Here is a 26,159-nt window from a genome sequence, read left to right as displayed (position 1 = left end):
TAGAATCTCCACATGACTTTGAGGCCTGCAGTTTTCTGGAGTGTGATGTGGTTGTGTAGAGGTAATTGCGTATACATGCCCCCACACATACACACACATACGCATACATGTATGTACACACACGTGTGTGTGTATATATAATTTGATACAATTTGCATTTAATAACCTTCCAAGAGCACCTTTTAGGATTCACAACATGTGCTGGATGCCAGGGACACAGAAACAGATTGGACACTCTCCTAGTCTTAGAGGAGGAAGACAAATAAACCATCATCAAAAAACATTTGGAAAGTCTGATGTAGAGAAAAGGAAATTTTTTTCTCCAGGTAATGCCAATAATTCCATTTTATCGAGCCTCAGAAACCACGTGCTGGCCTTGTGCCAAGTGGCATCCATTCACTATCTCATTCCGTTCTCGGAGCCATCCTACGAGGTAGGCACAGTTATCCTTATCCCCATCTTACAGATCAAAATAATTAATAGAGAGGGCACGTAATGGGTCCAAGGTCACACAGCTGGTAAATGATGGGGGCAGGTTTGAATCTAGGACTCTATGACTTCAGAACCTATTCTTTTTCAAGTGATCCTCCCGCCTCAGCCTCCTAGCCAGAACATATTCTTTTCATCATAAATCTGTTGTTTACTAGGAAATAGCCCTCACCAAACAAGGACTGCTTAAGGGGGTTCCAAATACTTCAAATATTGATGCATGAAAGAAAATACTTTTTGACATTTTCAAGCATAGACCCAAAGTAGAGAGAATGATACAATAAACTCCTGTGCACCCATCCCATGACCCAGCTTTGAACTTTAGCAAGATTATGGTTGAAAGTCTTTGAAAGGGCTAAGTGAGCAATGGCAACAGGAAGCATGTGTCTTTGGGCAGAGTAAAGTTCAAGCTAAGAAGAGTTTTAAAACATTTGCATTTCAAAAACATGACTTTGTGGAGTTCAAAGATAAGGGAACAGGGAGATTGCTCATTCAAAGGCTTAAATATGCTTATGTTTGTAGATCACTTTGATCTGGACACACAGTTTATTTCAGCAAGCATTTGCGTATACCTGCCTGCTGCTCAGCTTTGGGAGGGGGATGGGGTGACAGGAGGACAAGGTAGACTGGGGAGAGAGTGCTGTGGTGGGGCATGGTACCTGGGCACAGGGTGGGAAGGAGGTGGCATTGGAGGTGGGCTTGAAGGGTGGACCAGGCTCTGACAGGCGGAAAGAGACAGGAGTGCAGAGATCAATTTTCTGGATATAGGACGTGGTATCCAGATGAATTTAAACTTCTTAGAAGATTCGGTCCAAATGGGGCCCACAGGCTGTCACGTCAGTTGCTTTGGGGTGGTCTCCTCCTCTGCAGGAACCTCTTTTCAGTACACCTGGATAATTAACCAGACGGTCACATGATACCCACTGGAGTGAGCGTACCCCTTCCTTCCTCACACCCTCTCCAGCTGTGCTCCCCTGTCTACTGCTCTCAAGTACACTCTACTCTGGTGGCACCTCTTTGTTTTTCTTCCAGTTGGGACACTCTTCCTCCTTGTCATCCTCATCTGAGGCTCAACTCAGGTGTGAGCCTCAGGTGGAACCCATCCCTGGCCCTTCCCTTCACGGTCTGGCAGCCCCCTGTGGGGCATCCATCCTGTCTCGTGCTGTCTGGGTCCCTGTTCTCCAGTGAGTGAGGGAGCCCTTGGAGGGCACAGGGGGTCCTTTTCAACACTGTATTTCCAGTGCCCAGCATAGCCCGGCATACAGTAGGCACCCAAGGTAATATTTCAGTTCATTACATGAATGAGTGAATTCATAACTTTACAAAAGGTTTAGGTAGGTGCTTGTGCACATGCCTTAATTTTCACCATGTGGTTGACTCTCTGTTGAGATTATAAGGGCTGATCTACTCTGCTAAGTTAGGTTTCTCCATCACTGACACAATCACAGGAAAGTAATTGAGATAGTATTCAGATGGCAAACGAGGGCTCTCTCTCACGTGGATGTGCCTGGATAGCAATCAACTCTTTTACCCAGGAGAGAGAGGAAATGTCAACCAAATGTCACAAATGTGTTCCCAGATTATCTAGCCACATGCCTGCTGTTTCGAGACTGAGTTTTTAGGACAGATGTATTTAGCATTATAAACATGTTGACTGTAATTAAGATAATGGTCAGCCCCATTTGTAAGATGCTTCTGTAATGCACACTGCTGTTTGCTGTTAAACGGGGGGAGAGAGGGGTGCTATACACAATTCTGCCAAAACAGCTGTGGGTTTTTGCCAGGTTGGTGGTGGGGCCATTGTAAAACAGCATGCTCCTGACTGGCATAGGGGAGGATTAAAGAGGATCCACTCCAGGGACAATAAAGTGATGGCTCTAGCATGTTTAAAAAGCCTGGTCATAATACTTTCAAGACAAGATCAAACAGTAATGCCATTTTTAGAAAGCATTCATTGGCACCGATATTGAAATAAAAGCTTATTTGCTTGCTCATGGGGCTGTAAAATTTAGAATGTCACACTTGGATGAAGCTCCATCCAATAGCAGAACCTCTGGTTTGGGGACAAGAAACAGATGCTTTCCTGCCCTGTTTACAGTGGTGCAAATTGATATGGCTAAATGGAAAAGGGGAATTTGGCAGGAACAACCAAACTTTAAAGCATGGACACAATTTAACCCAGCAATTCCACTTACACAAATCTGCTTTACACACATCCTCACTTATGTGCTCAGAGATGCATGTGTAAAGGATGCAGGCTACAGCCAATAGGAGACAACTTAAATGTCCAGTAATAGGTTGGATTGCCTGCTGCACAGATGTCTTCTCAGCCAATACACTGAGACAACAGGGGTTGCAGCAGAGAAAGAGTTTAATGTCACACGGTGCCAAGTGAGAAGATAGAATTTTTTCAAATCTGCCTCTCCAAGAATTTGGAGACTAGAGTTTTTAAGGATGGTTTGGGGACCAGAGAGCTAGGGAATCAGTACTGCTGATAGGTTGGGGTGGGGTTGAAGTCATAGGGGTGTAGAACTTGTCTTCTTGTGCTGAGTCAGTTCCTGGGAGGGGGGAACAAGACTAGTTGAGTCAGTTCCATAGTATGGGCCACTGGTCTGGTTGGGTCAGTTGTCCCACTGGAATACAGGGTCTGGACAATATCTCAAAGACGAGCCTTAGGTCTCACGAGGGTGATGTTACCTATGGGAGCAATTAAGAAAGCTAAGACTCTTACGCTCATCAGTTCTGTGACTCCTGAGTAGTAAGCAATTATAGGAAAGCAAGCTAGGGAACAATGGCTGGTTATTTTTCTAGCTACACCTATACCTTTGCAGAGTTCGGGCTCCTACCACAGTTTCCACCTTGTGGATATTTAATTTTTCAAAGGGAGGTTTCATGAATAACTAAAATGTGAGATGTCTGTAGTACATGGTGGTTAAAAAGAAGATGTCCGTAGTATGTGGTTGTTATAAAGAAAAGTAGATCCATAAGCACTGTTATGGAAGGATTTTCATTATATATTATGAAGGGAAAAAACAAGGTTGACACACAATATGGACAATATGATTCCTTTTATTTAAAAATGTATAAGAAGTATGTATTTTTTAATGTAAATACATAGAAAAAGATGTAGGAAAATGCCCACCCACTTGAATTGAAACAAGTAAGCAAATGAACAAACAAACAAATAAATAAATGTGGGGGAATAGACAAACCTCCCATGCAGAAGAATTCCAAATAATCAAGGTAGGTCAATTGCATTCCTTAAGTGTGGGCTGCACACAATGACTGTGCACCTCTGTGTCTCTTTGGGGAAGAGAATGAGCTTTGGGGAGAACCAGGGGAATGGGGAAGGCTTTCGTATTTTACTTTGTATATTTCTTGGTTTTTACAAGAAGCTTGTGTTTATGTATTTTACATGTGTAATTAAAACCAGATTTTAAAAGAAGCATGCTAAACTGGGTGTTAGGCTGGAAAAGCTCTAGCTGTGGTTGCTTTGCTGGTGGGGGGTGAGGGTGGCGGATGTAGGCATGACCTTGAAAGACTGTACGGTAGTTTAGAGCCTTATGTTTTCCTGAGCTCATCTGGGAACATCTCTGGCTCGATCATCAGTGCCTGGTTTGGCTGAGGCTGGGCGAGCTTGGGGACTGGCTTGCAGATGCTCAGCTGGTCAGCAGAGCAGAGCGGGGACACGGGGCAGAGCACAGGGCCTGCCTAGCTCCAAAGCCCCTCCCCTGAAAGCCCGAGGCATGACCTTCACCACTACATGGGGGTCGTGGTTTCTTCACACAAAGGGTCTTTGTTTACTGAGCTTCCATAGAGTCCATATTTGGAATACTTTTTTGATCAAATGCATCTCATTTAGAAAATAATACACAGGGTGGCCTTTTTATAGGTTAAAGCATTTTCTCTTCAGCTTTTGGGAAATGATAAAAGCACTCACAGGTGGTCCTTGGGGACCACAGCTTGGGGGTCACCAGCGAGAGCCAGTCTGAAATCACTGAAGCCAACACAGAGCGACCCTCTCAGCCTGCCCTGGTTTGAGGCTGTTACAGACCTCGCCTGTTCCTGCTTTTGGTGCCCCAAAGCCCATCAGGTCAAACGTGTGAGAATGCTCCCACCTCCCTGCCAAAACAGAAGGATTTTGACATGTTGTTTGTGAAATTGTTCTTAATTTCAATTTTGCAGTTACTTTGTTATTCTCTGGAGTCGATACATTTTTCCCCTATCAAGTCTTAAACATTTTTGGGTACTTTTGAAAAGCTCAGAGCCCAGGAGACTTCTAGCACGTTGGCTCTGAACAAACCACAGCAAGAATTTTCTCTAAGTTTTGAGGACAAAGGTGCCAAGTGCTCTTAGGCACGGCAAGAGTGCCCAGCACCGTTTTCCCTGTTGGATTCTCTCCTGTTCTCTAGCTGTTGAGTCACTGCTCACAGGCGAGGCCTCTTCTAGAACGCAGCGTGCACTGTGATAGAAGCCACTTCTGATTATTTCCAAATTGAAAAACACTCCCGCGTTTATCCCTAGGTTTAACCTTTCGGGAGGTTTTCAAATTCTATTTTTCTCGTCACTGACATAGATAGTAAAGGTTTCAGTAATATTTTTATGTTAAATGCTCTCATAGGCTCATTTTAGAAGGTTCCAGAGGATAGCAATGAAGGCTTCAAGTGGTAAATCCAAGGTTTGAGGATAAAATCATTTAGGGCAGTGTTGAAGGAAAAGACAGCTTTCATTATCTGATGTTTTGTTCTAAGAGGAGGAAGAAATTTAAGTTTGAAGCATAAGATTCTGTAACCAGTGAGAGACCAGAAGAATAAGCCTAATGCAGAAGGGTCTCCGGGCCAGATGCTAATGGCGGATAGTGAATACTTAGCTTACTCTGCGTGGGAGATGTGTCTGCTCTCCCATGTTTGCTGGTTTGTTTATTCATTATTTATTTATATCTGTGTGGATCACGGACACTTGTTTTCCTGCGAGTTATAATCCAATGCTACATTATTTTGTTGCTCAAATTGTTTCACCTTTGCCTGTTGGGAGCTCTGTTAGTTGGCAGTCAGTTGTAGAAAGAGGTTGTTAAATCAAGGCTGTAAAGTGATTTCAAACACAAGTTCCCATAGGAGGGATCTTTGGGGACTCTTTACAGCATCAGTTCGTGAATGGCTGGTGACTTTGGAGAGGCCACGTTTGCAGTCACGGGCCCTCTGCTCAGACTCCCTCTAACTTTACAGTGACAGGCAGTAAAGACTCAGCCAACAGCTTGATTATTCTTGTTCTTCTCCCTGACAGTCATTAAACTACTGATGCACATTTAACAGAGATTCCAAATTCAACAGAAGAAGGAGGTGGGTATGGAGGAGGAGAGAGCTTGTGGTTTGTGGAGAAATAAGGGCTACCATCTCACATCGTTAAAAGCAAATTTTATTTTAGAATAGTTTTATATAGACAGAAAAATTGCAAAGATGGTACCAAGTTCCCATATATACCACACCCAGTTTCCTCTATTATTAACATCTTACATTAGTCTGGTCTCAGTTAGTGAACTAATCTTGACAGATTATTATTAACTAAAATCCATACTTTGTTCGATTTCTTCAGTTTTCCCCTGAAGTCCCTTTTCCATTCCAGGATGCCATCCAGCATACCCTGTTACGTTTAGTCACCATGTATTCTCAGGCTCCTCTGGGCTGTGACAATTTCTCAGACTTTACTTATTTTTGAAGACCTGACAGTTTCGAGGTGCACTGGTCAGCTGTTTTGTAGACTGTCCCTCTATTGTGATTGTCTGATATTTTTCTCATAGTTAGACTGATGTTGTAGAGTTTTGACGTGAAGAGCACAGAGGTAAAGTGTCATTTTTATCACATTGTATCAAGGGCATATGCTGTCAACATGACTGATTACCTTGATCATCTGGCTGAGGCAGTGTGTCAGAGTTCTCTACTGTAAAGTTACCCCCAGACTAATTTCCACACCTAATTTCCATGTCATTATGTGCAGCTTAAGGAGTGATCATTTACATGAGTTATTTGAAATTATTGTGCATGGGAGATGTGTTTATTCTCCCATGTTTGTTTGTTTGTTTATTCAATTATTTATTTGTATCTGGATGGATCATGAATACCTGTCTTACTTTGAGTTATATATAATCTAGTACTGCATTATTTTGTTGCCTATTGGGAGCTCTGTTAGTTGGCTCCTGTGTCCCTTTGAATACACATTTCATTGTGGGTTTCTTTTTCCCCCTACTTTCTGTCACTGTAAGTTGCTCCAGGCTCATCTTGTAGGTTTCCTGCCCCAGCCCTAGAATTAGCCATTTCTCCAGGGAACTCTGGTTCCTTTTGTTGAAGAATAGACTCAGAAACCAAGATCTGGGTGTTTGGGTGTGCTCATTGCTACCAAAGTGTCATTGCTTCTAGGTCCTTTTAGCTGACAGAGCACGGAAATATACTAACCCACGTAGATACAAATGTCTGTAACTATTTTTATGTGTAATCATTTGAATCTTGATGCCTCCAGCTTGAATCCATCACCACGTGGGCCTTTCTAGTATCTCATCTCCTTGCTTATCTGCAACTCCTGTTTTAACCATGAGGGGCCTGGCTCCTACTGTCAATCATCCATTTACTGAAATTTTATTGTTTCATCCCAGTATACATGTATGGTGGTTTCAGAATTGTTAACTCATACCCCAGTGGGAATCAACTGTATCAAGTATTTAGGTGCAATTTTTTTCCCGTTACTCTTATAGACTCCATCATTTCCAAAGTTGCTTAGGTCACTCTTTTTTCACCACTGCCTTTGATGAAGTTATTGCATATATTTATGATATAGTTAGACCTTTTTTGTCATAGTCTGTGTTCCATCCTGGGATCCTCTGTCCTTCCAAATGATTTTTTTTTAAAATCCACACATTAAAGTAGACTCCTTGTGCTGTGAAGTTCAGTGGGATTTGAGAAATACATAATGTCATGTATCCAGCATTACAGTGTCATGTAGAATAGTTTCACTGCCCTAAAAAACCTCCTGTGCTTTGTCTATTCAATCTCCCCACTGCCAAGCCCCTGGCAACCACTAATCTGTTTATTTTTTTCCGCAATGTCATATAAATGGATTCATACAGTATGTTTTTAGACTGGCTTCTTTCACTTAGTAATACGCATTTAAGATTCATCCATGTCTCTGTGTGGCTTTCTCATTTCTTTTCATTGCTCAGTGGTATTACATTATATGGTTGTATCACAGTTTGTTTATTCATTCACCTATGGAAGTGCATCTTGGTTCCTTACAGTTTTTGTTGATTATTTAAAAAGCTGCTATAAATATTTGCACACAAAGTTTGTGTAGATATAACTTTTTAAACCAGTTGGGTAAATATGTAGGAGTGCCATTTCTAGATCATATGGTAGTACTGTTTAGTTTTGTAAAAATCCACCAAATTGGCTTCCGAAGTGCTTGTACCATTTTCCATTCCCACCAGCAATAAATAAGAGTTCTTGTTTCTTCACATCCTCCCCAGAAATCTATATTGGCATTTGTGTAGTAGTGTCTCGTTGTTTTCACTTGCAGTTCCCTAATGACAAATGATGTTGAAATCCTTCTTATACTTATTGGTCATCTGTATATCTTCCTTGGTGAAGTGTCTGTTCAGATCTTTGCTCATTTAAATATTGGGCAAAAAATTTCTTGTTGTTGAGTTTCAGGTGCTGTTTGTATATTTTGGATACAATTTATTTATTAAATATATGTTTTGCAAACATTTTCTCCTAGTCTGTGCCTTGTCTTTTAATTCTCTTAACAGTGCTTTCACAGAGCAGAAGTTTCTAATTTTAATAAAGCCCAACTTATCCATGTTTTTTTCTTCATGGATTGAACTTTTGATGTTCTATCTAAAAATGCACCACCAAAACCAATGGCATATATATTTTCTCCTATGTTTTCTCATAGATATTTTATAGTTTTACATTTCACATTGCTCTATGATCCACTTGAGTTAATTTTTGTGTAAGATGTAAGGTCTGTATCTAGGTTTATTTGTTTACATCTAGACATCTAATTATTCCAGCATCATTTGTTGAAAAGACAAATGAAACAAATTGTTTTTACTTCTTTGTCAAAGATCAGTTGACTACATTTACATGGGTCTATTTCTGTGGTCTTTATTCTGTTCCATTGATTTATGTCTGTTCTTTTTACCAATATCACATTCTTTTGTTTATTGTATTCTATAGTTAAGTCTTGAAATTGGGTAGTGTGAGTCCTTTAGCTTTATTCTTTTTAAAAATTATTTTGGCTATTCTAGTTCCCTGTATTTCCATAAAAACTTTGGAATTAGTTTGTTGATATCTAAAAAATGGCTTTCTGGGATTTTGATTTTGATTACATTGAATCTATAGAGCAAGTAGGGAAGAACTGGCATCTCAACAATATTGAATCTTTAAATCCTTCAACATGGAATATCTCACTATTTATTTATGTCTTTGTTTTCTTTCATCACTGCTTTGTAGTTTTCTACATATGTACTCAGTACACATTTTATTAGATTTATAACTATTTCATTTTTTGTGTTATTGTAAATAAAATTTAAAAAATTAAATTCTAGTTATTCATTGCTGGCATATAGGAAAGTAACTGACTTTTGTATATTGCCCCTGTATCTTGTAATCTTGCTATACTGACTTTAGTTCCAGAAGTTTTTTTTGTGTGTATGTGGATTCTGTGAGGTTTCTTAAATAGACAATCATATCATCTATGTAAAATGTCAGTTTTATTTCTTTCTTTCCAATCTGTATACTTTGTATTTACTTTTCTTATTGCATTATCTAGAATTTCTAGCATGATGTCAAATAGGAGTGGTGAAAGAGGAAATATTTTCCTTGTTCCTTATCTTAGGGGGAAAGCATCTAGTTTCCCACCATTAAATATGATGTTTTTGAATGTGTAAATAGCCTTGCATATCTGGAATAAATACCACATAGTCATCCTGTAAAATTCTTTCTATGTATTGTTGGATTTAATTTGCTAGCTAGCATATTGTTGAGTATTTTTGTGCCTATGTTCATGAGAGATATTGGCCTACAGTTTTCCTTTCTTATAATGTCTTCTAATGTCTTTATCTGGTTTTGGTATTGGGGTAATGCTGGCCTCATAGAATAGGTTAGAGATTTTTCCCTCTGCTTCCATTTCCTGGAAGAGACTATATGGAATTGATATTATTTCTTCCTTAAATCCCTAAATGTTTGGTAGAAATCACCTGTGAAATTCCCTGGGCCTGGTGCTTTCTTTTTGGAAGATTATTAATTATTGATTTGACTTTTTGGTAAATATAGGAATATTCAGGTTATTTTTTTCTCTTTGTGTGAGTTTGATAGTTTGTGTCTTTCAAGAAACTGTCTTTCATTTCATCTAGGTTATCAAACTTTTTGGGCATAGAGCAGTTCATAGTATTCCTTTATTATCCTTTTGATGTCCATGGACTCTGTTGTAAAGATCTTTGTTTTTTTTTTTTCAGGTCTGATATTATAAATTGTGTTTTCTCTCTTTTTTCTTAATTTGTCAATGTTTATCAAGTTTATTGATCCTTTCTAAGAACCAGCTTAATGTTTAAAAAAGTTAATTTGTTGATTTTCTTTATTGTTTTTCTGTTTTCAATTTTATTTACTTCTGCTCTAATTTTTTTAGTATTGTTTTCTTTAGACTTAATTTACTCTTGCTTTTCTAGTTTCTTAAGGTGGAAGCCTAGGTTATTGATTTTAGATCTTTCTTTTTCTTATATGCACTTAATGTTACAAATTTACCTTGAAGTATTATTTTTGCTGTATCCTACCTATTTTGATAATCATATTTTCATTTGGTTTGAAATAAGTTTGAACTTTGCTTGAGATTTCTTCTTTGACTCATGATACTCAGAAATGTGCTGTTTAATTTATAAATGTTTGGGGGCTTTTTATTATTGATTTCTAGTTTAATTCTATTGTGGTCTGAGAACATAATTTTTATGTTTGTTTATATCTGTTTAAATTTGTTAAAATGTGTCCTATGGCCCTGAATGTGGTCTATCTTGGTGAATGTTTTCTGTGAGTTTGAGAAGAGTGTGCATTCTATTCTTGTTTGATGGAGTATTCTGAAAGTAAAAACAGGCTAAGTGGCATAAACAGATTCAGAGCCAGGTCTGTCTGTCTTGGCGCAGTAATTTCACGTTGCCTTGCACCTGTAAGTCAGGCTTTGCCCAGCAGAATTTTCGTAGGTTATTTGCAAACCTTTTACCAACCACATGGGTTAGGGTACTACAGATAAACAAACTGAGACTTCCAAAAGTAAAATTACTTGTCTGAGGTCTTTCTGCTTTTAAGTGTCATGTCCCAGGACTGACAGCAGTGTTCCTCCTCTTTCTACCAAATACCATCACACCAAATTGCTCAGGTTCTAAAATGATTGATTAATTGGAGTTTTATGGAAGAAGAGCTAGTCCTCTTTTTCAATCTAGCTGAATTAATCAGTGTAGGAGGAAGCAAGACTTATACAGGTGAAAAGAAAAGTCATCTTTAACATGAACAAAAGGAATGTAGGAGGAACTAGGCAAGAATGGATTAGTAATGAGGTATGGGCTAAAGAATGTGACATTTGAAGTCAATGGCAATTAGTAAAGAAGTATTAGTTTCAAAGAAAATTAAGTAGTTTGAAGTAGGGGGAGAGAGCTGAAGTTTACTGCCGCTTTTATGTGTCAGGCACTGTGCTGGGCACTTTTGCATCCATTTCCTCATTTAATACCCAGAACAAGCCTATGAAATGTCCCCACAGCCCCGGTTCTCCCTCCTCCCAGGAAGAAAGAAGAGGGGGATCCCAGGAAATAAAGTGGTAGGAAATTTGGAAAGAATTATGAAATGATAACTGGGTATCTTGGACTGAGGGAGATGCGCTGTTATCAGTCTTTAGGAAGACATAAGGCAAGAGACTGGGCATTCCAACTACCAGTCACTGGGGCAGGGAGTGGATGGGGGCTGGGATGGGGGAGGGCAGGACTTCCTCTAGATCAGAAAGGGTGTGTGTGGAGGTCAAGCTGAGTTCTGAGGGTGGATGATCCCCTTGGTCTATGAGGCACCACTGGGCCCAATGCCCTGACCCACCCACCTCCTTGTAAAAGCTTTCCAATAATTTAGGGCAGGACCAGTTCTAGGCATAACACATGGTGTGATAACTGAATTCTTAATCACATAGACTCCCTGGATCATAAATGATGCATGGAAGTGTGGGTGTGTGGTATGTGTTGAGAGAATTGAGTCCCCAGAGAGCTTCACTATGGAAGGTAGAAGTTTGGTGCAGCAACCACAACTGAGCAAGACACTTGGGAAGAGGAGATTGTTTATCCCCCACTCTCTTGCCCTCTTAATTCCACACCTGGAGAAAATAGTACGTGTACTATTCAGCAATGGGGACGCACATCCCAGGCAGACATAGTCTTGATGGTGTTATGAATTCTCAGAGTTGCAGTAGTGTGGCCCCATCAGCCACAAAAGCTAGGTAGCCTAAGTTGCCCAGGGCAACAATTGAGCCAAGCAGGGCTTTATGTGCTCTGTGCTTATGATGATGACTCTCAGGCCTGTCTCTTTAGACTGCATTGACCCTGCAGGTACTTGGGACCACTCTAGGAGAGAAAGGAGACATTCTCCTGATAGGCAGCATGTTAGTCTGTTTTGGGTGCTATGATTAAATATCATAGACTAGATTGCTATGAATAGCATAAATTTATTTGTCACAGTTCTGGAGGCTCGGAAGTCCAAGACCAAGCAGATTCAGTGTGGGAGTCTGTTTCCTAGTTCATAAACTGCGCTTTCTCGCTGTGTCCTCACAGCTGCGCCCTCGTGGCAGAAAGGGAAAGGCAGTTCTCTGGGGCTTCTTTCACAAGGGCACTAATTTCATGAGCTCTCATGGTCTAATCACCTCTCAAAGACCCCACTTCCTAAAACCATCCCATTGGTGATTGGGTTTCAACATACGAATTTTGGGAGAACACAAACATTCAGACAATAACAGGTAGGATGGGATATTGGAATTGTCTCACTTGATATGAAAACATATGTGTATATATATATAAAAATATCTCAAGCTAGAAAAGTTGGATGTCTCAGCTATACAAATAACAAGTCCATTTTTCTTGGATGCAAATTGAGAAATTTCTCATGATTAATCCTTTTCCCATTGTGGGGGGGGGGCGGGGGGGAGGGGGTGGTGGGCACAGAGGGTAAATGATAAATGTTGAGACCTGTCAGATGACTTTTATGTTCCTCTAGCACCTAGTACAGAACTCAATCAGCAATTCAGCTTGGCATTATTTTAAAGATTTTGGAGGTTTTGCTAGAAAGGACAAAGACTATGATCTATGTACATATTTGCTGATGGGTGGGTGAGTGGGTGAATAGGTGGATAGATGGACGGGTGGGTGGATGGATAGATGGGAGGATGGAACAGTGTCATTAGAATTTCTGAGCCTGAGTTTTAGTAGCAGCATTGGGCACAACCAGGCTATTGTGTGTGTCTAGCTGTCAGCAACCCGTTCACACTGTGCTATGGTGATAGCACTTCTGAATTTTTCCCTGTGGGGCATTATTCACCTGGTCTATGAAACTTGAAGGCAAATGTGGGCACAGTACCTGTCAGCCGGAGGTGAGGGGGTGCAGAAGAGGGACCACAGGCTACCCTTAGCTAGACCAGGGCTAGATTCAATTCTTCCAGCCACTTCCCCAGGCACGGTCACTTTATTGCTCTGAGCCTCAGTTTCCTCATCTCCCAGAAGAAGATGAGAGCCTCTATCTCACAGAGTGGGTGTGAGGATTAAAAATACAGAAGCAATAATTATGGTTAATTCTTAAAGAGAGAGAGAGCTCTTACCATGCGCCAAGACCTGCTTTTCCCACTCCGCATACACCGACTCACAATGTCCAATGAGGTAGGTGCTCTTACAGCCCTCATTGCACACAGGAGAAACTGAGGCACAGAGAGGTTAAGAGACCTGGCCAAGGCTGCCAGCTAGTAGGGTAGATCTAGGCTTCAAACCCAGACAGGCTGTTCCAGAGTGTGTACGTTTAGCCCTTCAGCTGTGCATCCTTTCGAAGGCTAAGTGCTTGGCACAGCCCCTGCCACGTGGTGGGCCTTCAGTACAGTGGCAGTGCTTTTCCTTTTGGTTCATTGGTTGCTCTGAGATGGCCGTGGTGGCCTGTCCCATGTGGCCAGAGCTGACAGGAGACTGGAGAGATAGCTGGGGAGCTCAGTCTTGGCCAGCCATGCAAAGCCGCTCAACAAGGGCTTTTCTTTTGATGCTGTAAGCCTAATTCTTAACAAGTGAAAGACATGGATTTTAAGACCCTTAGTCTTTTTATAGAACAAGAAGCACATTTACTTCCAAATGTGTTTTAAGACAATTCTGTGAACTCCTCTGCAATTTTGGTGCACAGGCACTTTAGAACAAAGTGATAAGATTGCTTTTTTAAAAGCATGCCAAGGGTTACACTTACTACAACTGTTACTATTATTTTTATTATTTGTTGTGTGTATATAGGTGGGGTAATGGGTCACTGGTCAACTTTAGATTCTTTCCTGCTGTAATTCAGGCTGATATATGATTATGAGAAGATCGCTCAGCCATACAGAGTCAGAAATAGAAAGTGCGATCAATCCAGGCAGGCATGACGCTGCCAGGACGGAGTGGGCAGCGCGTCCCCACGATTACGACCATTGTCTTGGGCTGCTGCGTGCAAACCTTGCTTCCACTCCTTGCCGTGTGACCCTAGTTAGTCATTGCCCCTGTCTGAGCCTCAGCCCCTTTGCCTGAAAAATGGCAATGGTTTTGCAGATAGTTGCGGTAGTGATTAAACAAGATCATTCTATTACTATAGAGCTGAAGCGCTGGATAAACGTGGGGAATATTGCTCATTTGTGGAAAGCCTGGGGCTTCGGTCACACAGATCAGGCACTTCCTTGCTGAGTCTTTATTTTCTCTTCTTCAAAATTGGGATAGTAATACCCATATAACAAGATCTTTCTTTTAAGGGTTCAATGAAATTAATACATTAATGTGCATAAAATGTTTGGCACAGTGCCCGGGACACAGTAAGGGTTCGCCCAGTTTTAGTGATTATAGTTTGGTGAAGATAGGACATGGAAAGAAATAAAGAAATGCCTCATACTACCGAGTCCTCAATTGAGTGTTCTTTGTATTTCTTCTTGCGCGTTTGTGTTTACGTTTTTTGTGTGTGTGTGCTTGAGCATGGTTAAGGACAAATTTCCATGCTGAGAACTGATGAGTCGCAGAATCAAGTTAGTCCTTACGGCACTTGAAAACACCACGAAACATGTTCCCCTTCTGGAGGCCACGCGCACTCCTGGCTGACTCCGGCCCGATTCTCTGCCCTCCAGATATTGTGAGCACTTGCCAGGTAGTTCAGCAGGTCACCTAGGAAGAGGTGCTTGTTCTTAGTCAGAGGGATGCAGTTCCTGGGTAATGGGACCCTTCCCTGATGTAGGATGTGCTGTCAACACCTGCAGTTCCCACTGGGCTGGATGTCGGCTAGCAGGGGAATGTGGAAGAAACACTTTAGGTTCCTTTTCTTTCTTCTACCCAAGGGGAAGTCATTTGAATGTTCCTACCTGGGCCATGCATGCACCACATCTCGCCTGGGGTACCGCACATCTTCCTCACGGGTCTGCTGGCCTCTAGTCTCATTCTTTGCAGTTGTGGTTCACGTTACAGTCATGTCCACAGTTTACAGACCCCATCTGATCATGGCAATTCCCCGCTGAAAACCTACCACTGCTTCCCATCGCTCTCAGGATGGGGTCCTGGCTGCTTTGCACAATTAACAGACTTTCCCTGGGTTGGTCTCAGTTTGTCTTCAGGTCATGTTCTTGCATGCCCTACTGTGCTGCAATCATCTGGCATTTGCTTATCCCACTAATCTGTGTTCATCTCATGAGTAAAAACTGTCTGATTCCTCTATGAACCCCTGGTAACTGGCAAATGGATGGTGCTCAGTAACTGTTGTCTAGACACAGTTCACCCTAGTGTTTAAGAAGTCAGCTATGGAGTTAGGGAGATCTGAGCTTGACTCTTAGATTCACCACTTTATTGATCCACAGCTTAGTGTGAGTGGCTAAGATGGCTTAGTTCCTTAGCTTAGAAGTCTTAGTTTCACAGTCTGTGTGAAGAGGCAATGGCACTTAACTCATGGGAATATTGCGAGAATTAGATGAAAGATTGCAAAGGGCTTGGCAGAAGGACTGGCGTGTATTAAGAACTTAGATATTAGTTTTTATTATTGATAAATGCTTGTTGAATACCTGTAATAGCATGATCTATGGAAAAACATAATCATAATATAAATCATAAAAGGAACACTGAGTAATAGTTTTTTGATTCTAGAAACCCCAGGGACACAGGATGGAAGATGCTGTCCATCCAAGAAGGTGTGCTGGTGGTGGTTGGTGTCTTTTCCTCTCTGTGTTTGCTTTCTGTTGTGCCAGCATCATCCTGAGACTATTCTGTTTTTAGTTGTAGTTGCAGTAGGGCTGTCAGAATCTTCTGGGATTTGATGATCATGTCAAGGGAGAGGGACAGGGTGGCCCTTAGAAGCTCTCCCAGAAGAATGAAACCTTGCTTTCTTAAAGCCACCAGCTCACATCTTTCACAATCTCACTGGCCCTGAATGAATCACATGCCCATCAATGAACCAAGGGACAGTGGTCAGGGAATGAGGTTGTGCTAACTGGTGTGGCTTGAGCCACCTGTCCCATCCCCAGAACCAAGGCACGTGGTCTGTAGTGATGGAACAAGAAAACCCAAGTATTGAGAGAGAGGACAGGGTGCTGGGAATCAAGCTATTTTCTGAGTGTTTGGAAGAATCAGCAGCTCGCACTCTTCCTGGGCAGATTTCACACAATGGCAGACATGTCTCTATACTTTTACTGCCTTTTCAGCCAGGTATTTTAAAAACTACTTTTCAGTATCTTTTGTTTCACCAATCGCCACCACTAACAGCACAATGAAAGAAGTATAATAATAATGTTCTCATTTTTGGAGGTGCCTACTATTTGCATTACTAGATACTGTCCAGTTTTAATTCTCTGAAGATGTTCTTTCCAATAACGCTCTAAGTGTTACTAGATCCTCTTTATAGATCAAGGATGCAAACTGAAGCTCAGAGAGGTCAATTAAAGGTTTTCAAATTCACACAGAAATTGGTGGCAGATCCAGGATTTGATCCAGACTGGTCTGATTCCAAAGCTCACGTTTGTTCCAAGACTCCATGCCACCTTCTTATTCCAGAAGCAAGGTAGACTTGCTTAATATGCTCTTCTTCTCTTCCTGGAAACCATCCAAAGCAATAAGGAGAACAGAAAACAAAAATTCACACTTCTTTTTCAGTAAAGCTAGGAGACAGACAGAAAAATGTTTTGTAAGGGCTGCCAAGAGCACACAGGAGCTGTGTGAGAGCAAGTAGCCAACAGCAGAGAAGAGAGCTCAGTAAAGCATTGGACCAACAGATAAACTTCCTGAAGCTGAGGGAACCATTTTGGAGGAGAAGAGTTATATCTTTTGATTGAAAAAGAGGGTAAGTTGAGAGGTGGATGAAGTCCCGGGAAACTTGATTAAGTTCAGAGAAATGAGGAGGCTGGAAATGCCAGTCCTCTTTTGCTACGTAACAAACACCCTCAAACCCAAGAAACATTGATTCTTGCTCGTGTGTCTCCAGGGTGGCTGAGGTTGGTGTATCTAGGTTGGCCTAAGGTGGGTTTGACCCCAGTGTGAGAGCTGGGTGCTGGTCTGCTCCACATGCATCTCAACCTCCTTAAATCAATGGCTACTTGAGGCATGTTCTTCTCATGATGAAAAGCAAGGGTCTAGAAAATATACTCAACTGCACAAGCACATTTCATGCCTTTCTTTGATCACAGCCACTAAGAGCTCATTAGTGGAAGCAAGTTGTGTGGTCAAGTCCAAAGTCAAGGGAAAAGGAAGTGCAATCCGTCCAATGGTAAGGCCATGGCAAAAGTGTAAACATGAAATTACTGCACAGGATGAAGAAGTGAGAATAAAAATTCAACCTGCCACACCAAGTTATAACTAGGAGCATGTTAGACAATCCACATTGTAAGAAGCTGTCTCACTGTGTAGCAAGTGAAGAGAAGAGAGCCTCTGAGTTGTGAAAACTGACTTGATTATAATTCACCCTGGCCTCTCTCTACCTACAGAAACCTTGTCAAATACTTGGCCCAGACAATCCTGATGCATTTAAAAATAAGTGATAAGAACCAACTATTATTAGTGCTGTATTTTTACAAAAGTAAGAAAAGAGAAAAGGAGCAGCAAAATTTATGAATAAAAAACATTCAGTAGTAAAATGGCCTTGGAACAGATTAAAATTGTGAACAAACATTCTACCATGAATTACACATCACAATGAAGCAATAACCTCTAAGAATAACCATTGTGCAGTAGCTCAGCGATGAGACTGCAAGGCAGCAGAAGATGAAATTCATCTCACAAAACTTAGAAAACAAGGAGAAGAAAAAATAAAACTATGATAAAAATGAAGACAAAATTTCAAGAGCACAAATGTTAATAAGCACTACAGGCCGGGCGCGGTGGCTCACGCCTGTAATCCTAGCACTCTGGGAGGCCGAGGCGGGTGGATCGCTCAAGGTCAGGAGTTCGAGACCAGCCTGAGCAATGAGCGAGATCCCGTCTCTACTAAAAATAGAAAGAAATTATCTGGCCAACTAAAATATATATAGAAAAAAAAAAAAATTAGCCGGGCATGGTGGCGCATGCCTGTAGTCCCAGCTACTCGGGAGGCTGAGGCAGTAGGATTGCTTAAGCCCAGGCGTTTGAGGTTGCTGTGAGCTAGGCTGACGCCACGGCACTCACTCTAGCCTGGGCAACAAAGCGACACTCTGTCTCAAAAAAAAAAAAAAAAAAAAATAACCACTACAACAATCACAATAAAAACATAGAAAATAGAAATGAGAAAGGTGAACAAAATGAAATGTCAGTAAAGAGAGAGCTGAGGATTAGATAGCAATAGATTCAGAAGATAGGCAAAGGAGATTAAATATCTGCATAATTGGCCATTTTCAACGGGAAAACAAACAAAAAATGAAACAGAACAAATATTAAAGGTATCAATCAAGAAAACTTTTCTAAAATAAATAACACTTGAATCTACCTATTACAAAGAACACATTGTGTGCTTGAGAAAGTTGATCCCGAACTAGTTTATTCTAATAAAGTTAGTTGCCTCTGAAGATAAAGATTCCTGATACTCTCCTTAATACAGAACTTTATTTCCTGTGTCCCCAGCTGGCTTCAGATTTCTCCAGAACAACATTCAATTCCAGACTACAATAGGACAACGCTTAAACAATATTTAAGAAAAGAGCATGAATCAACAATTTTATACCCAGTCAAAAGTTCTTTAAATAGAAAAGCTATAGAAATATAGTTCTAAAAACACAAGAGCTCAGAGAATGCATTCTTATGAGCCCTCCTTGAGGAAGATAAAAACAGCAAACTTTAGCTGACCAAGACATTTTTCAAGGAGCTATGTACAAGGACTGGCAGTGAGCACTTAATACATATTTGATAGCATAAATAGAATAAGACTAATGTTAATGTGGGTATTCAATTGGCAGCATAGAACATAAATGTTATTTATTGTAAAAATTATAGAAATGAAAGAACTTACAAAAACTGGGGGAGGACAAGGTAAAAAAATATATAAGGAAAAGAAAATACATTGATTATTTTATATAACAGCTGCGAGTAAAAAGATACTATTTAACATTGACAAAGCAGTAAAAATGCAAACCATGATGGCCAGCTTTTGCTATATAACAACCACCCAACCTCACAAGCCAGTGGTTTGCAGAAGCATCAACAATAACATTCATTCTTACACTCCTCTGTCCTCAGTTTGACTGAGGTTTGGGCTGATCTGAAGTAGAACTGTCCGGTAGCCCTGCTTAAGGCTGTGAGCCTCCCAGATTTGCTCCAGCCTATGGGTTCAGTTCAGATCTCTACTGATGCTCTACTAATGTCCAGGTGAAAGGGCAGCAGCTACCCATAGGGAGATCTTATGGTATACCACAGGGGCGTAACAGGCCTAGCCAGTCCATGAACCACAACTGCAGGCCTCTGCTCACATTGTGTCTGCTAAAATCCAAAGCAAGTCACATGTCTAAACTCATGATCAGTGGGGTGGGAATAATATAATGCCCTGGAGTGAGGAATTTAAGACAATAAACCAACCTATCATGGTATATTAAAGTACAAATATAAACAGTAAAAGAGATAATATTGACTAAAATTCGATGATAAAGAACTAAGAGATAAATAAAAGAAATAGAGGACTAGGGGTATTATGTAAAATTACAATTTGCCAGTTAATCAGTAGAATAAAATGTGAACCTTTCTAAATATCAAAAGAACTATCTGCAGGAAGCAAAGAAAATAGATCACAAAGCAAAGAAAACCCAATAATATGTCAGAACTCGGCCCAACATATTGGTCATGTTATGAAAGGTAAAGGGCTAAACTCACTGTGGTAAGAAGAATAATGCATCTCCTTCCACCCTATCCCAAAGATGTATATGACTCAATCCCTGGAAACTGTGAATTTGTTATGTTTTGGAAGTGTTGCAGATGAAATTGAAGTTGCTAATCAGCTAATCTTAAAATAGAAGGTTGTCCTGGATTATCTGTGCAATCACAAGAATTTTTTAAAGAGGCAGAGGGAGATTTGACTCTAGAAGAGGAGTTTACAGTGATGCAATCTGAGGGGGACTAATCCCACCATTGCTAGCTTTGAAGATGGAGAAAAGGACCACAAGAAAAGAAACATGGATAGCCTCTGGAAGCTGGAAAAGGCAAGGAATCAGATTCTCCCCTAGAACCTCCAGAAGAAACACAGACAGGTTAGCATGTTGATTTTAGCTCAGTAACATGAATTTTGGATTTTTGACCTCCAGAAATATAGGATATTGAATTTATGTTGTTTTAAGCCATTAAATTTGTGATAATTTGTTACAGCAGCAATAGGAAACTAATACACTCAATTATTAATAGAAGAATAAATTCAGGTTGGGTCACAAATGAAAATTTGTGATGTTTATAAGACACATAAAATTGAGGAATTCAATAAACTGAGAAACAAACAATGGACAAAAAGTGCAACTTCCAATGGTAAGCTAAATAAAAGTATCAGCATTGACTGAAGTGAAAACTACAAGAATTACCGGGAGAAAAAACCAGATACATAACAGAAGTACAGTAATATTAAGGAACTTTAATTCAACTTTCTTAGTTAATGACAGACCAAGTAGACCTAAGTATTATAATTAATTGGGAATGCAGATATAATTAGCATATAGAAAACTTTGTACCTTGAAAACAGTGAATAGAGTTTCTTTACATGTGCCTATGGAGGAGGTGCAAAATTTGACTGCATATTAGCCCACAAAGAAAATCCCAATAAACTTCCAAAAGTAGAATAGTACAGGCAACATTCCTTAATTTTAATGCAGTAAAGATAAGAATTAAAAACAAAATCAGAAGAAAAACTCATATCTTCAGAGCAAAAACAACCAAACCAAAAAACAAACAAACAAACAAACAAAAAAACCACCAAACTCTCTTAAGAAAAAGAAAAAATTTCAAGCAAAATTAGATCATGTAAGGAAAATAATAAGAAAGAAAACTCTGTGTATCAGAACCTACAAATATTGTTAGAAGAAAATCCATGGCTTAAAAGACAATAAATAAGAAGAGATAAACACAAATTAAGCAACCATCTTAAGTTATAGTAGGAATAAAAAAAAATCAAAAGAAAACAAAAGAAGCAAAAATAATATCATAAAAGAGGGGGGTATTACTAAAAACTTCAGAGATTGTAAAAGTTAATAAGAGAATACTATAAACAACTCTATGCACATAAATTTGGCAATTTAGTAAAATAAGCCAATTTCTTGAAAGTTATAAACTACCAAAAGTCACTGAAGAAAAATGTAGATAACCTGAATTTCCCTAAGTCTATTTTTAAAATTGAATTTGTAGATAAAATCCTTCCAAGAAAGAAATTTTCAGGTCCAGGTGATCTCATTGATCAGTCCTACACAAACGTTTAAAGAAGAAATAACACCAATTCTATACAACCTCTTCCAGAAAAGAGAAGAGGAGGGGATGCTTCCCAATTCACTTTGTGAGGTTTACATTATCCTGATTCCAAAATCAGACAAAGACAATATGGGAAAAGAAAACTACAGACAAATATCTCTCATGAGCACTAATGTAGAAGTTCTTAAGAAAATATAAACAAATCAAACTCAGCAACAGATAAGATCAGACTGAGGTCTAAGGTCAGAACCAAACTAAGTAACTAAGGCAGAACTAAATGAAATCAATAATAATTTTACAGAAGATTAATGAAACAAAAACTTAGATCTTTGAAAAGATAAACAAAATTGATAGACCTCTTGCTAGTTTAACTAGAAATAGAAAAGACTCAAATAAGCTCAATCAGAAATGAAAAAGGAGATATTACCACTGATACCACAGAAATACAAAATATCATCTCTGAATACTGTAAAAATCTCTACATATATAAACATGAAAATGTTGAGGAAATGGACAAATTCTTGGAAACATTCAACCTCCCAAGGCTCAATCAGGAAGAAATAGAACTCCTGAACAGACCAATTCTGAGCAACAAAATTAAAGCTGCAATCAAAAATCTTCCAACAAAAAAGTCCCAGATCAGATGGTTTTATTTTATCAGACCTACAGAATATTATTCGGCATTAAAGGAAACAGACTACTGATACATCCGACAACATAGATGGATCTCAAAGGCATTTGGCTGAGTGAAAGAAGACAGTCTCAAGAGATTACATGCTGTATGTTTCCATTTATCTGACAAGCTGAAGCAGGCGAAACTATAGGGACGGAGAACAGATCAGCAGTTGTTGGGGGTTAGGGACAGGGGCAGGGGGGACTACAAGGGCCAGCATGAGAAAATTTGGAGAGTTATGGGAGGTTTGAAAGAGCTACCATCCCACCCATAAGGAAACTGCCATAAGGTTTCTAAGGGAATTTTATCAAATTATTAAAAGACAGACATTCCTTATAGTGGAGAACCTGGCAAACACCACCTTAATCAAATGATCAAGGCTAACATCACCTGTAACGGGACAAACGTGGACGTGCTCCTGACATAACGCAGTGGGAGGGACATAACGTCACCTCCCTGGTATTTCTGACAAGAAAATGTGTAACCTGAATTCAGGAAAACTACAATTGAGGATGTTACACAAAATACACAGCCTGCACTCCTTAAACACATCAAGGTTATGAAAGACAAAGACTGAGGAATTGCCCCAGCTTGCAAGAGAATGGAGGGCTGTGACAGTGTGACATGTGTGATGCTAGATTAGACCCTAAACCAGAAAAAAAAAATCGAAAGATATTTTCTATGAGAAGATATTACTGGCAAAACTAATACAATTTCAATAAGATTTGTGGATTAGATAGCAGTACTATCAATGTTAATTTCCTGATTTTGATAATTGGATTGTGGTTATGTAAGGGTGTGCCCTTGTTTTTAGAAAATATACACTAAAGTATTTAGGATTAAAGAAATATTAATATAAATATTAATATATCTACAACTTTCAAACACTTGAGAAAATTGAAAAAAATATATATGTATACATACATACACATCCAGGGAAGCTAAGTCTATTACAATTTTTGTACTTTTTAAATAATCTTCTGTAAATCTGTAATTCTGCAAAACAAAATATTAGATAATAAACAACTGATAATTCTAATTATGTTTAAACTAATCTAGAGCAAAGGAAAAGGAAAATTTATCCATTTTTTTTTTTACATAGAATAACTGTAATAAAAACTGACAGAGAGACAAAAAGAAAACCGCAGACCACAGTCGCTTACAGATATCAATAGAAAATTTTAAATAAAGTCTTAGAAACCAGATTGCGTCATCACATCCATGTTTGACTTATCCCTTGACCAATGGAGTGTTTTAAAACCATGTCGCTTAATTTCCAAACATTTCTGGTTAAAAATAGCATGAATAATACCACAAGGCCAAGTGGAGTTTATTTCAGGAATTCAAGGATGATTTAATATTAGGAAGTTGATTAATATAAATTATATTAATAGTTTAAAGAGAAAAATTACATGATTACCTCTATGATTATTGGAAAGGCATTTGACACAATTCAATGCTTTTTAATAAAATAGGAATCAACCAATTCTTCCTCAATGTGATAAAATATATTTGTCTCACTCCAAAGCCAGCACTAGATTGAATGGGGAAACGCCAGCAACATCCCAACACAAGCGAGAGGGAAGTCTGCCATTTGTCGCTGGCTTATTCCATGAAGATGCTTTCTATATAAGACTTTATTTAAGCCTTCATTTTATTTAATTTATTTCTACTCTTTATCATTTCCTTTCTTCTACATCATTTGGATTTAATTTGCTCCTCGTTTTCTACCTTCTTGTGATAGATTCATAACATTGCTTTTCAAACTTTCTTCCATTTAAATAAATGCATTTATTTTTCATAGTCCTTTCATACTTTATTATTATTATTTTTTAATTTCAGCTTATTATGGGGGTACAAAAGTTCAGGTTATATATATTGCCCATGCCCCCTCCCATCCCCCCGAGTCTGAGCTTCAAGTGTGTCCATTCCCCAGACAGTGAGATTCGCACTCATCATGTAGGTATACACCCATCCCCTCTCCCCCACCCCACCTCTGTCCGATACCCAATTGGTGTTATTCCCAAATGTGCACTGAGGTGATGATCAGGGAAACCAATTTGCTGGTGAGTACATGTGGTGCTTAAATAAATGCATTTAAAGTTACACATTTCCTTCTAAGCACAGTTTTAGCCATGACCCACAACCATGTAATATTTTCATTATCATTCAGCTCAAGGTAATTTCTAATGTCCATTTTTTACTTATTCCTTGACCAGTGGGTGTTTAAAAGCATGTTGTTCAATTTCCAAATATTTCTGGTTAAAAAATCTTGTTATTGGTAACTACCTTAATTCCACTGTGGTCAGAAAACATATTCAGAATAATTCCTGTAGGACCTGGGATAGAAAGCAAACCCCGGCCATCTGCCTGGCCCTCCCTGGACCTTGAGGCTTGGGTGGGATTGTCTCACTCTCCTGGTTGTGTTGCCGCCGAGTTCTTCTGTTCTAGGCGCACCTGCTTGGGCCCACCTGCTGCTCCTCTGTGTGTTCACCTTCCTTTGCCCCCTCTTTGATGCAAACCTAAGCCTCTTCGCTTCTTCCCACGAGACATACACTCATGCGGAAGACTTCGGGTGTGTTTGCAGAATTCCTTGAAGATTTGCAGGTTGGGGGCGTCTTGATGTCCCATGGGCCTCCAGTGCTGCTGGCTGTGCCCCGGCCTTTCTTTCCCATGCGACCCTTTCTTTCAGAACAGTTAAGCTCTCACCACACCACAGGGGCTCACCTTCTACCCAAAGCACTTTCTCCACACAATCACCCTTTCCTTCCTACGAGCAGTTGGGGTGCCAGTTGTGAATGTTCCTTTATCACCTGTGACTGTGGCCTAAAGAACCATGTGAAAACATGGGGCCAAGTGATCCCTGAAGGCTCAGGAGGTGCAAGAGCCCTGACAGAAGAGGAAGTGGTGTTGCCATGCTGTGTTCTGTACGCTCTTCCTCTGGAGGCTTAGTGCCTCCCCCCACAGGCCTGATAATTCCACCTGTCATTACAGGGAAGAAAGGCCCTAAATAGACCGAGATAGACTCGTCCTAGAGCGAGACCCTGCATTCCCAACAGAGGCCATGTTGCTCCCAAGGGAGAAAATTTGGGTTCTTGGGCAGGGGAGGGCAAAAATCCTCTTACTCTCTCTGCATAAAGCATGAATATATATCAGTGCATAAATAGATAACCAGTACCTCTACCGTATTAAAACTTTATGGGTGCTCAATTAAGAAAATAATGTCTAAAAAGGCTCCAGGTTGAGGGAGCCTGATAATTCAAAAGAAAAAGGTTGAGGAACCCGGATCTAGATGACTTCCTGACTTGGGGCAGTTTCAGTAGGTGGCAGCACACAAGCTACTCAGGCCAGAAATCTAGGTGGCATCCTTGACTGTGCCTTTGCTCCAATGTCTCAAGTGCTCCAAAAATATATCCCCAATTTAATTCCCTCTCCAGTCTCATGCCCAAACCACCATCTCCTCTCCCCATCACTCCTAGTGCCTGCACCCATCTCTGTCCTGGGAACAGTCAGAGCACTTGAATTTCTTTGCTTGTGGCCTCTTCTGCCTCCAGATCAGGGGCCCACAAACTATGGCAGCTTGTCAAGTGTTACTGGAACACAGTCTTACCCTTTCCTTCACCTATCGTCTCTGGCTGCATTTGGGCTACAATGGCAGGGCTGAGTATGTTAGGTTCTCACTTCCCGTCATCCATAGGTTCTTAGAAACTGCAACTGTAAGCGAAATGACACTAAAGGAAACCAATTTTCCTGGAGGACAAGAGTTAAAGTTCCTGTGGCATATTTCTGGCTGCAAAAACATCACCAAACTTCTAAATAAAGACCCCAAACACTTCTAAT

At 40.0% G+C, this 26,159-nt stretch overlaps 1 pseudogene; it reads left to right on the top strand.

Moving 5' to 3' along the window:
• Positions 1-329: 329 nt before the first annotated feature.
• Positions 330-25,186, top strand: LOC138385867 (uncharacterized; annotated as a pseudogene).
• The last annotated feature ends 973 nt before the right edge of the window (positions 25,187-26,159 follow it).

This window comes from Eulemur rufifrons, chromosome 7 (genome assembly GCF_041146395.1).
Source record: "Eulemur rufifrons isolate Redbay chromosome 7, OSU_ERuf_1, whole genome shotgun sequence".
Lineage (NCBI taxonomy): Eukaryota > Metazoa > Chordata > Mammalia > Primates > Lemuridae > Eulemur > Eulemur rufifrons.
This window is presented reverse-complemented; position numbering and strand designations above follow the sequence as displayed.